At 37.0% G+C, this 15833-nt stretch overlaps 1 non-coding gene across 1 annotated transcript; it reads right to left on the bottom strand.

Annotated features, from left to right (window-relative positions):
• Positions 1–13586: 13586 nt before the first annotated feature.
• Positions 13587–13659, bottom strand: Trnar-acg. Its single transcript has one exon. It is a non-coding gene; the product is annotated as a tRNA-Arg (tRNA).
• Between the last annotated feature and the right edge of the window lie 2174 nt (positions 13660–15833).

The raw sequence follows: 15833 nt of genomic DNA, 5'->3' as shown, positions 1-15833 counted from the left end.
TTGGAGCTCTTTTATACTCAGATGTTAACCCGTTGTAGACTGGTCTGGGGGTATTTTCATACTTTTCTGTTAGACTGGAGAAATCCTTTTCATTCTCATTAGAGAAATTCTCATTAATGTATGGCATACATTAATGAGAATTTCTCTATCGACTATCGACTGGCATACATTGAATATCGACTGGCATACATCTACATCGTTTCCCCTGTAGAGGTGCTTCGTATTCCTGTTCGCTAATTAGAAGCCTTTCCCCTCTCTTCAAACTTGGAGCTCTTTTATCCTCAGATGTTAACCCGTTGTAGACTGGTCTGGGGGTGTTTTCATACTTTTCTGTTAGACTGGAGAAATCCTTTTCATTCTCATTAGAGAAATTCTCATTAATGTATGCCAGTCGATAACCTAAAAGAGGAAGAACGAAAAGGAGGTTGTATAGCTTAACAATCCTAAGGAGGGATATACATACCGTATTCGCTAGCGAACGTTGGTAATCATGGTGGTTTCGCGGCGTTGGAAAAACTGCTTGTATTTTACAACCTCATTTGGCGTTTTGGTGTTTTCCCCAAGCAGTGGGGGGAAGCTCTAATAGCTCCGATATTGAAACCGGGTAAAAATCGTCTACTCTCCTCAAGTTATAGACCGATTTCCTTGCTCAACTGCTTGGGCAAGTTGATGGAGAAAGTTGTGAACAAAAGGCTCTTTTGGACCTTGGAAAATAAACATCTTTTAAACCCTTTTCAAAGTGGTGGGCGGCTTAAGCGCTCCACCGCGGACAATTCTTGTCGCCCGGTGTTTTTACACCGAGTGTTTGTAAAACCTTTGTGTTTAACCTATTACCTATCTAACGTTACCTTTCCTCCAACCTTTTCCTCACTATTACCTTTACTCTAATCCTGTGTACCTCTTTCTGTTTACAGCTTGATTAATACCATTCATTAACCACCATGTCTTTTTCGGCCGTTCTGAAGAATTCTCTACCTATTAACTCTCGCATCTCTTATGCCCCTAGATCTAATTTCAATAGGAACATGAGTCACCCCACCGCTCCCAAGACTGACAGCTTATACTTGTCTAAAAAATGTGGTTTCTCTCTTCCTTTTGATCCAGACATCTCAATGGAAAAATATCTATGTGCCGTAGGAGATCTGGTAGGTGACGATAAAATGGTCTTCGCTGGTAAAAACAATGATCTTGTTAAAATTTACCTAACTAATGAGAATGAAGTTACAAAACTTTACGCATCAATGGTTACATTCTAAAGTACTTGTACAACTTCTTGCTTCACAGAGAAATAATAGTAAAGTGCAATGGTGAATTATCTGACAAATTCATACTCCAGAACGGGATCCCACAAGGCTCATCATTATCTCCATTGCTCTTCATCGTTTTTATGAACGACATCTTCGACGTTATCCAAGATTTCACTGGCTCTTTAGAGAATATAACTTGGAACTTTCTACACAAGTAACGAGCAATTGGGGTACCATAAGGACCAGTCGAAGTATACTTTTTTCAGTTTTATTAGTTCCTCTGGCTACCAGGTTGGATGTTTGGTCTACCAAGATAGCCCAGTATTGTCCTGAACCAAAATATTTGGTATCCTAGCGCGAAGAAAGACATAAACTTCAGGTAAACCACATTGTTTTTACACTTGGAAATTTATCGCGCCTTCTAGTATAAATTAAAACTTGGTTACCGAAGAAAGACATAAACTTCAGGTAAACCACATTGTTTTTACACTTGGAAATTTATCGCGCCTTCTAGTATAAATTAAAACTTGGTTACTTAATTTATTTTGATTTAGGGCTTTGGATTTTTACCTTATTTGGGATAGTTTGGATTACGGAGCTTGAATATTATGTGTGCATTTGTGTAGCCCAAGTACTAAGTGAGCGAGAACTACATGAGTGTTTAAATAAAAGATTAACGAAATCATCTAAACTTGGGAAACAATTCGTGAGGAAATTGGATTCGCCAAACAGATAAAACCATTTTTCACCCAGAACAACATTCAAGAGGGGAAAGACAAACAAGCAAGCTAAGTGACAAGGTACAAGACATGTTCCATGCGAGACAATTGCATGATGAACATAAGGTGATAACACAGAAGCACAGACGACAAAATAACGAACATGATAATGATGTCAAAAGCAGAAGCTAAATCACATCTCACATCTTGTCCATAAAAAGACACGCATCTACTACATCTACATCTGGAAGCTCTCGTGAAAAACTTTCCCAGAGCTTGAGGACCAAGGAGACACCAGCAATGGACTGGTAGGAGCCAATGCAAATTATCCCCCCTTGACAATATTCTCCTGATTCTCAAGATAAGGATCTACCAGTGGCAAACTACCGGGGCAATAATAATCAGATTAATATTGTCGTAACCTGACGTGGGCTTCTTGTTTTGAGAATTTCTGTTATCTTGCTTGGGTCTTTCTTTTCTTTGTTTTGGATTGTTCAGTCCAGGGAAGCTAAAGTCTGTAAAATATAAAAAGAATTTTTAGAGTATTTTATGAATAAGGTTGTTCCTTTCATGGTCCTGAACAACTCTCGAAAAAGATACTGTGACCAAGAGCTCAGTTTTTGTTTATTCAAGAGTTCAAAACGAACGTGAAAATCAGTTCAAATTTTGCTTGTGTTAATATCCGTTTTAGTACCTTACCTTATGTAATTCAGAGGGTCTTACATGGGTTTTCCTTACGTAGCTCGTAGGTACCTAACTTGAGGTATTGACTTTTAGCATTTTTCGTATAATGTTCTTGTAGTTTGGGAGCGAAAACGCGTTCCTCATTAGAAGAAATAGTAGGGAAGTGTATTCTTTGGATTCATAATGTGTGCCGTGTACTTGAAAATGTGTACTTGTTTTTCCGTTCCTATACCCGTTGTATAAAAGGTCATGGTGGTGATGTTGTTTCGGTCCCGAACTTTCTCAAACAATGTTTCGATGGATACATTGTACCATTGGGTAAGGTCTACAAGTATGTATCCATTGGGATGGATACATACTTGTAGTTTGAGAAAACGAACTTCCTCAACAGTTCCAAGTTTGACAAATTTTCTTCTTGAGGTGGGACAAATGGGTTAACAATTCGTTCAGGGGGGTAGAGAGGTTTAGTTAGAATTTATTATCAACAAGGCAGAGGAGAATATCAACAACAAGGTAGAAATAACAACGCTCGCGAGCTTTTGAATTCTTTTTGTGCCGTCAGAAACAAATTTACATGGTTTTTAATAATGCTTATTTTGACTTTTAGCATTTTTCGTATAATGTTCTTGTAGTTTGGGAGCGAAAACGCGTTCCTCATTAGAAGAAATAGTAGGGAAGTGTATTGTTTGGATTCATAATGTGTGCCGTGTACTTGAAAATGTGTACTTGTTTTTCCGTTCCTATACCCGTTGTATAAAAGAAAAGCATACAAGGTGTACCAGTGTTCCTGGTTTGAGACATGTTGACTCGGGTGACACACGGTATATGAGCACTGCCCCGATGTTCCAGGGAAATATTTAGACAGCTAAACGTGACGATCTTATGTACAATATTGTGGAATGAACAAATAAGTATCAAACAATAGTATGAACAAATAAGTAGATGAATAGAGCAAAAGTTTAATAATATTTTCGAATTTTAATTTAAACTTTTTAGTCAGATTGCTGAATACAATCCTTTTTTTTTAATTTAATTTAATGGTTTAATTTACATCTGGATGGATGCTTTTGTAACTTGGTTTAACTCTAAATTTGAACTCAGATTGTGGTCCCGGCCAGAAGTAAACTTTGCTCACCCTGTATCTCAGCATCCCTCCCAAAACCAATGACAGACAGACAGACAGACGACACCGAAGCGAAAAAGTCTCCTCTCCCTCCTCCTCCTCCTCCTCCTCCTCCTCCTCCTCCTGCTTTTCCTCTGCCAGAATATATTTATTTTAACTTTTTAATTATCATTTTCCTCCGAAATAAAATGAACTTCTGGAAAATATACCATAATGAAATTTTCTCATTCGTTATACAAATGTAGAAACAATCTGGGGCATATAAGACATGAACAAACAATATTTAAGAGTCAAAATGACCTGTTGTGAGGAGTGGGGAAACAGTTGTTATACAAATGTAGAAACAATCTGGGGCATATAAGACATGAACAAACAATATTTAAGAGTCAAAATGACCTGTTGTGAGGAGTGGGGTAACAGTTTTTTTTGGCTTCTATAAACTCCTCAAAAGAACGCCACCCATACAGACTGGCAAGTAGCATAAACCTGATAAAAAGACGCTGGTGTACACTTTAATAAACTCACTTTATTTCTTCAAGTGCACCATATATTCACTCCATTCTGAAAGGTTATGTTGTGACTACGGAGCCATTTGGTTTATGGGCTTTTGACTTCCCCACATGACTGTGTTGAAAGTATTATCCAACCAGGCAAATATGGCATAACCAGGAATCACATCATCATGGGGCTATAAATTTCAAGGCATATAAATCCTAAAACCTGCATTACTAAACAGATTTATGAATCGGATGATGAGGTCTATAAAATCAAACAACACAGGGTGCCCTGGTAAGACTTGAGGCTCGTTTAGAAGAATTTACAGGTAAGTGTGATTGACCGAAAGTTAAATCTTGACCGATGAGAAGACTTGGTTTTGTTCCTTAATAAACCTGTAATCTAGGACTTGAATTTGGAAATTAAATGTGCATCTTTTTTTTTCATATAAATGATATACCCACCCGTATAAGCAGAGCTTGTGCCACGGATCTAATCAGGTCTAACGTTTTTGAAGGGAAAAAAAGTATCGATCAAAACAGTACTTACTGATTCAGATTTGCTTCTTTCATGTTTTTGAAGGGAATGACAATGGACCCCCAAGAAGGTCATCATATGAATCATATCCCTGTTCAGTACGATGAAAAATCCCAACAAGAAAACTCGAGCCTCATTGGATATTATCAAGAATGAATGAAACTGATATCCCCCTAGGAGTTCACTGTCTATACCTTTGTAGGATGAATGAGCACTATACCTTTGTGTGTACGATTATGAATGAATGGCGCGGAATCCTCTGACCAATGACACAGCCCTCGTGTAGTCTATTCACATGATTATGACTATGACTTCAGATCATAAAGCTCTCCCCGGGGGGTCATTTCGGAGACCCCTCTGTGGTACTTTATGACTGACAGCGTGCTCAACCTTACACCAGATCCGTGTCACCCCGGTGGGAGCTGATATTGATCTTAGCAAAGCCTGTGATCTGGTCATCTATGTATTTCTAATAGAATCTTCTTCCCAATGTCCTCGCTGAATTCAGTAATAATTCTTGATGATACAACATCTACCAATATCTCGTTAAGTCTTTCTAATAGTGTTTCATTCTATTTCATCTCTTTCGAATTCAATTCTCTTTTTCCATCTCCTTTCTCGCTGGTCTATCTTCTATCTTTCATGATCTTCTAAAACGTTTCGTATGTCTGTCTATGCGCGAGTTTTGCTTATCCTCTCTTGCGATTTCCAATGGAAATATTCAATAGAAAGTTGGTTCGTTGTGTCAGATCCGTACGTGCTGTTTTATTCAAATAACTGTGTTTGCTTGTGACTCTGGTAAAAGTTAAAGCTCCTTATTGGTCTCTCTGTGTCCATCATCGATTGGAGTCTTAACACCCAGAAAACCATCAGTGTGTTCCAACACATGCAAGAGTGTGTAGAAGTGTAGGTGCTTATTTATGAAGCTTTCCTTATAGCTGCCACTTTCTATTGTCAATTGTTTAAACGCCCAAAATCCAACTGGCAGAACAGCCTGGATTAGTGAAAATTGATGAAATGGTTGTAGAGTTTATCGTTTGGTGAGTACTAAAATGTAGGAACCCAGCATGCATCATCCAAATCTGGGCACATCACGAGACCATGTCAAACAATCATTTGTTAGAATCTTGTACAGAAGCTTGATATGACGTGATTTATTGTCAAAAAAAGAGAATATATCCACTAGTACTTTCACCATTGTTGAATAGTTACTCAGATGTGTGAATTATTCAAATGATGAATTAATTGAAACATCAATTAATTAATGTTCTGCAAACTTACATTTGTGCAGATTGCTTGTCTAGTTATTTACCCATCATCTAATATTTCTCATCGCTCTTTGATTTGGTCTAATCTAAGAAAAGGGTACTAAATCAGGATTAGGAATCACTATCTAGAATAATTCTAGATTAAAATAAATTATACATATTTTATTAGAATACTAATACTGATAAATAATGCTAAACATAAATTAATTCAAAATTAATATGGATCGAGAGAACGTCTTCTAGGTTGCAATTCTCACTAGATAGTATGAAACAAATGAAGTTAAATTGAAATCTCATATTACCAGGTGAGTATTTGAGTAATCAAATCAGTATAGGTAAAATTTTAATCCGTTTCTTATTATAAGTGGTCAAGTTCTGTGTTGGGCCGCAAAACATTTATTTCCGTCCAAAAGAGATCTAGGTAGCATGAAATAATAATAATAAAAAAAAAGCTCATCTCTAAAGGGAATTTAACAAAAAAATCTTTCCAAAGGTTTAGAATTTTTTCCTGTATGTTTTTCTCCTTGATTTAATTATTATCTACTGTAGTTTATTTTTATTTATTTTTTTACATACACAAGACACAGGAGGCCATGTTAACTTGCTGTACAAAGTTAAATAGTCCCCCTAAAAATATATTTTAAACATTATTTTTTTCTAAGAACAAGAAGAAAAAGAACATCTATGACGGGTGAAATGCACCGCTATGCATTCTGATAATGAATAAATTACCTTGGAAATTATATTCTTCAAGGAAGAAGAAGAAGAAGAAGAAGAAGAAGAAGAGAAAAAAAAATCTAAATTTTTCTAACCAGGCGAGCTATTAAGAGATAAAGATAAAGATCTCATCTATGACGGGTGAAATGCACCGCTATGCATTCTGATAATGAATAAATTACCTTGGAAATTATATTCTTCAAGGAAGAAGAAGAAGAGAAAAAAAAAAATCTAAATTTTTCTAACTAGGCGAGCTATTAAGAGATAAAGATAAAGATCTTAGGAAAGAGAAAAACAAAGGAGGGAGAAAAAGGTATTAGAAAAATAGAACAGAACAGAATCAGAAAGAGGGAAAGAAGAATTTAAGAAAATTCACCTTTGGAAATTTCTGATAAATCATTAGACAAATAGACATAATAATTATGTATAAAATAATTGAAATAACACCAAGTGTAATGGTATTGAATTTTAAATTTTTGACTTGTTAACCCCACACGAGTCGCCTTTCACGCAAAACAATCGGGTAAACTAGCAAAGAAAACTGTTTAAATCTCCTAAAAAAATATTAAATAAATTGGATACATACATAGTATCTAATCTAAAATTTTGATAATAAATCAATTATTATTATTGTTTGCCACAAAAGAGGGAAGTAATATTGTGCTAAGCTGTTTGCCAACACTCGTACAGGCCCAAAGTAAAGATCTTAGATAAGCCACGATGATTGCTATGTGTATAGGATCCTAGTGATTTCTATATACCTGTGCAATGTATCTAATCATTATGTATCCGCGTTAATAATATAGAACTAATATAGAATAATATAGAACTAATATAGAATAATGTGGGTGAAAGAAACTTGTTAACGAGGGATTACGTTGCTCGCTTCTCAACCGTAGCGGATAAAGCGATCAATTGAATTGTTAAATACCAACGAGAAGTTAAAAAAATATCAAGAAAGAATTGTTGAAGATCAAGAAAGAATAAATTGTTGAAAAAGATAAAAAGAATTGTTGAATATAAAGTGTCTTATAGTCCAGAGGAAATGCTGACTCCTTTCGAGCTTTCTCAAAAGTTAAGCCCTAAATAATGGAACTTTGGCCCTAAATAACCGCCGAACCGCATATATCTCCAACTTCAGTTAAATACCAACGAGAAGTTAAAAAAATATCAAGAAAGAATTGTTGAAGATCAAGAAAGAATAAATTGTTGAAAAAGATAAAAAGAACTGTTGAATATAAAGTGTCTTAATGTCCAGAGGAAATGCTGACTCCTTTCGAACTTTCTCAAAAGCTAAGCCCTAAATAATGGAACTTTGGCACTAAATAACCGCCGAACCGCATATATCTCCAACTTCGACCCAGGGACACTTTTCATCCACATCACTGCTCTGTTGACCAATAGAAATTTAATAAACTGCTATTAAGTTATTATCGTCAAATTTCAAACAAATGAACAAGTATAAATTCATGTTATCATCCACATCACTGCTCTGTTGACCAATAGAAATTTAATAAACTGCTATTAAGTTATTATCGTCAAATTTCAAACAAATGAACAAGTTAGTATAAATTCATGTTATCCGTGCCATAATTATGCTGAGAGCTTCACTAACTTGTGGTACACCATGCACATTTATTGATGCAATGAGGTTATAATTGTCTGCAGGAGAAGAGAGGTCTCGAGCTACTATTATTTATAATTTTAATGTGTTGTTTTTATTACTTGGGTATAATAACAATATTGAATAAACCCAGCCTCTTCACAAAAGGGTGGATCAGGAGGAAACCAATATCGAATGCACTTTTAGAGGGTTTTTTCTGCCTTGGTAAAACTCTGTCATCCTAGGACTGATTGAGAGGCTGACGAAAAGCGCCGACCCCGTCTGAACACGGGAAAAGGCGAGGAGGAAGAAGAAGAAGGTAAAATTCTGGCATGAGTGTGGAATAGTGTTGATTCTTCCAGACACCTCTCAGGTTAATTTTAGCAAGGAGATATTTAATGGACCCCTGATTATTTAAAAAGTAAAGATAAGGACACCCTGTATGAATAGTTGGATAATGAGTGGCACTAATATGATAATTGGTTGTACTTCCGATTTCTAAAATTCCAAGTCTACACACTACTTACCTATGTTAAGGGTTTTCTAGCTTAACTCCGTAACAAAAAGCCAATCTGATTTATTACTTCGGTATAATAACAATATTGAATAAACCCAGCCTCTTCACAAAAGGGTGGATCAGGAGGAAACCAATATCGAATGCACTTGTAGATGGTTTTTTTCTGCCTTGGTAGAATTCTGGCATGAGTGTTGAATAGTGTTGATTCTGTTAAACACCTCTGAGGTTAATTTTAGCAAGGAGATATTTTATGGACCCCTAATTATTTTTAAAAAAGTAATTTTAAGGACACCCTATATGCATAGTAGGATAATGAGTGGCACTAATATGATAATTGGTTCACAAAGTTGTACTTCCGATTTCTAAAAGTCCAAGTGTACACACTACTTACCCATTTTAAGGGTTTTCTAGCTTAACTCGGTAACAAAAAGCCCAATCTGAGGCTTAGATGTAGGGGCTAGACACTCTAGACAGCCCTAAAGGATGGGTTAAGCTTCTACGAATCTACGGGTTTTCTAAGAGTTTTCTAGAGAAAAAAAATCATACCTAGAATCCTTCTGAAATTACTGTTAAATCCCTTCTGAATTTTGATAACCACTTGGTGTACCCTATGCCGATGACTAAACTCTTTCGGATCCCAAGTTCAGATCCCAGTTCTCAAGGCATTTGATTGGTCAATTTTGACTTGAGACTGATCTAAGAACGATCATTCTTGTTCATAAATACGAGTGTTAGATGTAGGGGCTAGACACTCTAGACAGCCCTAAAGGATGGGCTAAGCTTCTACGAATCTACGGGTTTTCTAAGAGTTTTCTAGAGAAAAAAAAATCATAGAATCCTTCTGAAATGACTGTTAAATCCCTTCTGAATTTTGATAACCACTTGGTATACCCTATGCCGATGACTAAACTCTTTCGAATCCCAAGTTCAGATCCCAGCAGACCACTCGAGGGCAATACTTGTAACCAGATCCACCGAAGCTGATATGAAAGCGGTGATTAGTCGTGTTCAGCTCGATGGTTTGTTAGCTTCTGGTCATTAGTGTACCGATCTCTCCAAAGGACGACGGTCTTATCTCGCTCTGATCTCGGATGGAAACTGAAATTCTTCTCAAACGATGGATTCTCAGTTCGTCACACCTTGACATGTGTACCAACGTTTTTATGATCACCGTTTGTAACGCTTTATTTAAACTGTTGACTGTTGCAATAGGACAAGCAACCCAAAGGGAACCCGTAGAATGAGGAACAATTGTACAAAAGTCCCCAACAATCAGGCCGATAGATGTGCGGATGGAAACTGAAATTCTTCTCAAACGATGGATTCTCAGTTCGTCACACCTTGACATGTGTACCAACGTTTTTATGATCACCGTTTCAGGACATGTTTGTAACGCTTTATTTAAACTGTTGACTGTTGCAATAGGACAAGCAACCCAAAGGGAACCCATAGAATGAGGAACAATTGGACAAAAGTCCCCAACAATCAGGCCGATATGGATGTTTAAAATATGTGTCAGAAAGTTAGAGATTAGTAACTTCTTTAAACCTGTGGCCAGTGAATGAACAGTCAGTCCGTCAGAAGATTTCATTCTACATATAACCCTAAATGAAATTGTAAGAGAAAAACAAGATCTTGCATCCGTGACAAGATTTTACATAAGCTCCAAAATTACCAAGTCCCATATCTACCTTTGTACCTACTCCTTTTGATGAATTTGCCAACATGTAGGTTCACACTTGTGCGTTGTAATCTTGTAATTCACTAATGTTATCTTTATTTCTGTTTATTTTGTTTCATGTGATGCTGTTTCGTGTCATATCTGGATGGAAATATTATTCAAAACCAAAAGGGCGTAAGTATTGTTATACAAAGTCCATGTAGATATGTAAAATAACAAGTTCAACTTATTATAACTTTGGCTTGTTGGGTGAAGGTCTGGTAAAATCTGAATGAATTACCTAGGAGTCAAGTATATACGATAGGTTTTATCGACATATTTGTAAACTTTACCTATGAAATCTTATATTATAAGAACTTGTTTAGTCTGTAGGAGTAAAGGGACTGTTCAGTCTCATTCTGGCAGGATAAACAAGGTATATTCCATTCTGTACGACAACCGATTCCCGTATAGTCCATGTAGATATGTAAAATAACAAGTTCAACTTATTATAACTTTGGCTTGTTGGGTGAAGGTCTGGTAAAATCTGAATGAATTACCAAGGAGTCAAGTATATACGAGAGGTTTTATCGACATATTTGTAAACTTTACCTATGAAATATATGTACAAGACCTTGTTTAGTCTGCGGGAGTAAAGGGACTTTTCAGACTCATTCTGGCAGGATAAACAAGGTATATTCTATTCTATACGACAACCGATTCCCGTATGTGTCAGAACAGCTGAAAGCCAAGTATAAATATTTCAACCAATACATACAAGGCTGTGATTTATAATCAATATGGATGCAAACTTTGCATGCCCCAAACCATTAGGGGGTACTCCAGTCTACGCACTGCATAATGACTCAAGTATTTAAGAGTCGCTGTTGTTATTTAAGAGTAAAGAGTCGCGATATAAGAGTTCTCATATTAAGAGTGCCATTGAAATGCACCCCGCTAAAGTAGCCCGTGGCGACTGTGGCCGAAGTTACCTCTGGGAACGCGAAATAATTGATTTATGACTCATTGGGCCTCTGAATGGGGGTGACTTTTGACCTGGGACTTGAAACCGCTCTATGGGTGGAGAGGTATTCACGAGCCTGCATAGTTCACATGATTGAAAGCTGTTCTTGAGTTATTCGATGACCTCTGATGGCTCCAGAGTGTCTTTGGAGCGTTGTGAATGTGCATACTTCTGGAGTATGATGGAATGATTGACTTCTGACCATCCTATACCTTGAGGTTCAGGTTACGGTCATAATATGTTTTCTTTTCCTTTTTTAATGGAAATGAGGTTTTTACTCTCAAATACAATATTTGGACAGTCAACAAAAACCGTCAGCCTTCAGCAAGTCATAAACAAGTTGAACGGTCATAAACATCCTGGGGGTACAGAAACCACATTTTTCTTAATTGTAAAATTTATTGAGTGTAAATTACTTCCAGAACTTGACTAATAAAAATACATCCCCTCGCGGATTAAACAACATTTTTTAGGAATGCTTTTTTTAAACTTTTTTTTTTTTTACAGTATCTATATATTTATTGTATTTAAATTGTCAGGGGAAATGCCCGCGGCAGATTCCTGCGGAAAATGACCGGTGAGGGAGCTATTAAGAATTTTTTATGATTATTTGATAAACACACACACACCACTTAAAGTCCGGGTCCTCGCACCTTGTTAAGCTCGGTTGGGACAGGTGAGGTTTAGGACAGGTGTCCCCGTCACTTCGGATCAATCAAACTTTGAACCCGTAGGGCCGTGGTTCAAGAACGGGTTTTCTGAAATAAACGTTTTTTTTTTCTTGTCCAATATCTTTAGGAAGTTCGGCTGAGGGACCATAGACAGAGAGTAGATCAGCGTCTAGCTAGGGGACTATAACAGGGAGTAGACTAGTCCAAATTTCCTTACGCTAGATCAATAGCGAAGGTTGAGTGCGAAGGGCATCCACTCGGAAAATTTTCTTTAGCCAAAACCAGTTGGCCTCAAAGCGATCGCTCTAAAGCTGATTGAGAGGCCGACGACAAATGCCAATCCCATCTGAACATGGGAAAAGGCGAAGAAAAAGAAGAAGAGTTCAATGTCCTTAAGATTATGCTCGCTTGGTGTGGGGTGTGGGCAATGAGTCGCTTAACTCCTTTAGAAGCATACTAGGATTCGTAGGGGCAGTTGCTCGTTTAGCATCGGCTTCATCAAATTCCAGTAGTAGACAATCATCATCAAAATCAAACAAGTACAGAGTTACTCATGATCTCAATGTACCAAAGCATGTATCCTATAACCTATAACTGATGAGCTTAGCTTTAAAACAATGCTGGAACTTGAAAACAAAATGTAAAGAGCTAAAAAGTTGAATCCAAAATCAAGAGTATAGGTACTTTAGAACTACAAAAACTATAATTACCCGAGTCAAAACATTAGATTAGGTGAACCTAACGCCATAAATACTCAGAAGTGTTAATTTGTAATGAATGGGCAGTCCAAGTCGGTCCGGCCTGTAATTTACCATGAGTGTCGGCATCAAGCCATCACCAAATATCACCAGGTTCATAGCTAACAATAATACAATGAACTTAAGTATAGCTAGGTTTATATAAATGGACACTAGTCATTAAGGGGGAATGCAGTAGTTAGAGTAATCAATGGGTTGTGGAATGGGCCGAAATATTTGTTCAACTTGATTATGGGATTGGAGAAACACAAAACATTAGGCCACTGAAAAGAATGAAAATTATCCATACTGTTGAAGAAGTTTGACCCTATGCCTCTGGATAAGATCTTCAGTGATCAAGCCAAATGGTCTTAACCTAGTTGAGAAATTCGTTCCTAAATAATAGGGCCATAACCAATGGTTAACTCCTCTCTAAAGAATCTAAAGATTGAAATGATAGGAAAAATGGTTAGGGCGCTTTTCATCCTTGCTTATTACATCAATGAAAAAAGTAATACAAGTCCAAAAATTCGCGTAAGTAAAAGGACATACAAATATGTCTAAAGAACAAATGCAAAAATTTTCGACCTTGCCAGGATTCGAACCTGGAATCTTCTGATCCGTAGTCAGACGCGTTATCCGTTGCGCCACAAGGCCGGTTGAGAGAGGAGGACAAAAAACATCAATATAAAACGAGTGCTTCGAGCAATGTCAGTGAGTAAGACGTGACGTCACGACTTCACCCCTCCCTAGCCCTCACGGATGACCTTCAACGTACAAACCGCGAGATGTGAGTTCATTCAATTTTTTGTTCTTTGTTCAAAATTTATTTATTCTATTTTATTGCACTTTTTTTCCTTTTTAAAGACGAATATTTCTTTATCTCCTCGTAAAAGAGTGTAGGTATATGTCTTTGAAAAAATGTGGCCATCACATCATGTTCTTCAATAGGACATTATCATTTCTATGCTGTCAAGCAAAAAGTAGTGGATATGCTATTCATGCTACTGATGAACATTCGAAGATGTGTGCCCAATTGCCCATATACAATTGGTTCTCTAATTGCAAATTGCAACATATCCCAGGGATAATGCCTGCTTTCCGATCTCGCACAAACCCTGAGTCCCGAGTTAACGTTAATGAAAAAACACAGACTTTTTTCAAGCACAGCTCAAAAAGTCTCAAACTACATCCAAGAGGAATCTGTTGAATAAAAACTACACAGGGGTTATCGCTGGGAGCAATCTTGCAAGAAGTTGGGACCCAAAGTTTTGATAAAATCGCACGATTCCTCCTGAGCTACAGTTAAAACTACACAGGGGTTATCGCTGGGAGCAATCTTGCAAGAAGTTGGGACCCAAAGTTTTGATAAAATCGCACGATTCCTCCTGAGCTGCAGTTGCCGTGGAAACCACTGGTGAAGGAGACAATGTTCGTGAATTACGAGACCCAGCATCTCTCGTGGTGACTTTGGTGACCTCTGGGGAAGAGAAACATTTATTACGAATATAATATGATATGTCATATCTGAATCATGAGATTACAGTGGCGGAGTAATGGATTTGGAAGACCATGGTACGTTTCCACTCCGCATTTGCTGATCGGCAAAAGATGTTTCCATTTGTTTAAGTGGAAACAGATCATGTAGAGTGAGTGGAAACGTACCATGAGAGGCTGAGTTCCTCGTTATCAAATTGTGCTAATCGTGATGAATTCAGATTCCCAGAACGCGGGATAAACAGGGTTTAGTTACATTACACGATTACTAGATTTACTAGGAATTCTATAGGAACAAACAGGTTTCCTTTGTTTAGGAGTTCCCTTCTAGGATCAAACATCAAAAAAATCCTTTTAACTGTTAGTACATACCATTTTTTTTTTGCTAATTTGAGAAAGCTTTTTCAAATTTTGCTAATTTCAATTTAACCAAAAACTTTTACCATTACAATCCAGGTACTTACTACAGGGTCAAAATCCACCACTGTTGGCTGACTAGAACCGACAATAAATCACGTCATATCAAGCTTCTGTACAAGATTCTAACAAATGATTGTTTGACATGGTCTCGTGATGTGCCCAGATTTGGATGATGCATGCTGGGTTCCTACATTTTAGTACTCACCAAACGATAAACTCTACAACCATTTCATCAATTTTCACTAATCCACGCTGTTCTGCCAGTTGGATTTTGGGCGTTTAAACAATTAACAATAGGAAGTGGCAGCTATAAGGAAAGATTCATAAATAAGCACCTACACTTCTACACACTCTTGCATGTGTTGGAGCACACTGATGGTTTTCTGGGTGTTAAGACTCCAATTGATGATGGACACAGAGAGACCAATAAGGAGCTTTAACTTTTACCAGAGTCACAAGCAAACACAGTTATTTGAATAAAACAGCACGTACGGATCTGACACAACGAACCAACTTTCTATTGAATATTTCCATTGGAAATCGCAAGAGAGGATAAGCAAAACTCGCGCATAGACAGACATACGAAACGTTTTAGAAGATCATGAAAGATAGAAGATAGACCAGCGAGAAAGGAGATGGAGAAAGAGAATTGAATTCGAAAGAGATGAAATAGAATGAAACACTATTAGAAAGACTCAACAAGATATTGGTAGATGTTGTATCATCAAGAATTATTACTGAATTCAAATAAGCAAAACTCGCGCATAGACAGACATACGAAACGTTTTAGAAGATCATGAAAGATAGAAGATAGACCAGCGAGAAAGGAGATGGAAAAAGAGAATTGAATTCGAAAGAGATGAAATAGAATGAAACACTATTAGAAAGACTTAACGAGATATTGGTAGATGTTG

The sequence above is a fragment of the Diaphorina citri genome, unplaced genomic scaffold, assembly GCF_000475195.1.
Source record: "Diaphorina citri unplaced genomic scaffold, Diaci psyllid genome assembly version 1.1 scaffold218, whole genome shotgun sequence".
Classification (NCBI taxonomy): Eukaryota; Metazoa; Arthropoda; class Insecta; order Hemiptera; family Psyllidae; genus Diaphorina; species Diaphorina citri.
The sequence above is the reverse complement of the archived record's forward strand: the minus strand, read 5'-3'. Positions and strand labels throughout refer to the sequence as shown.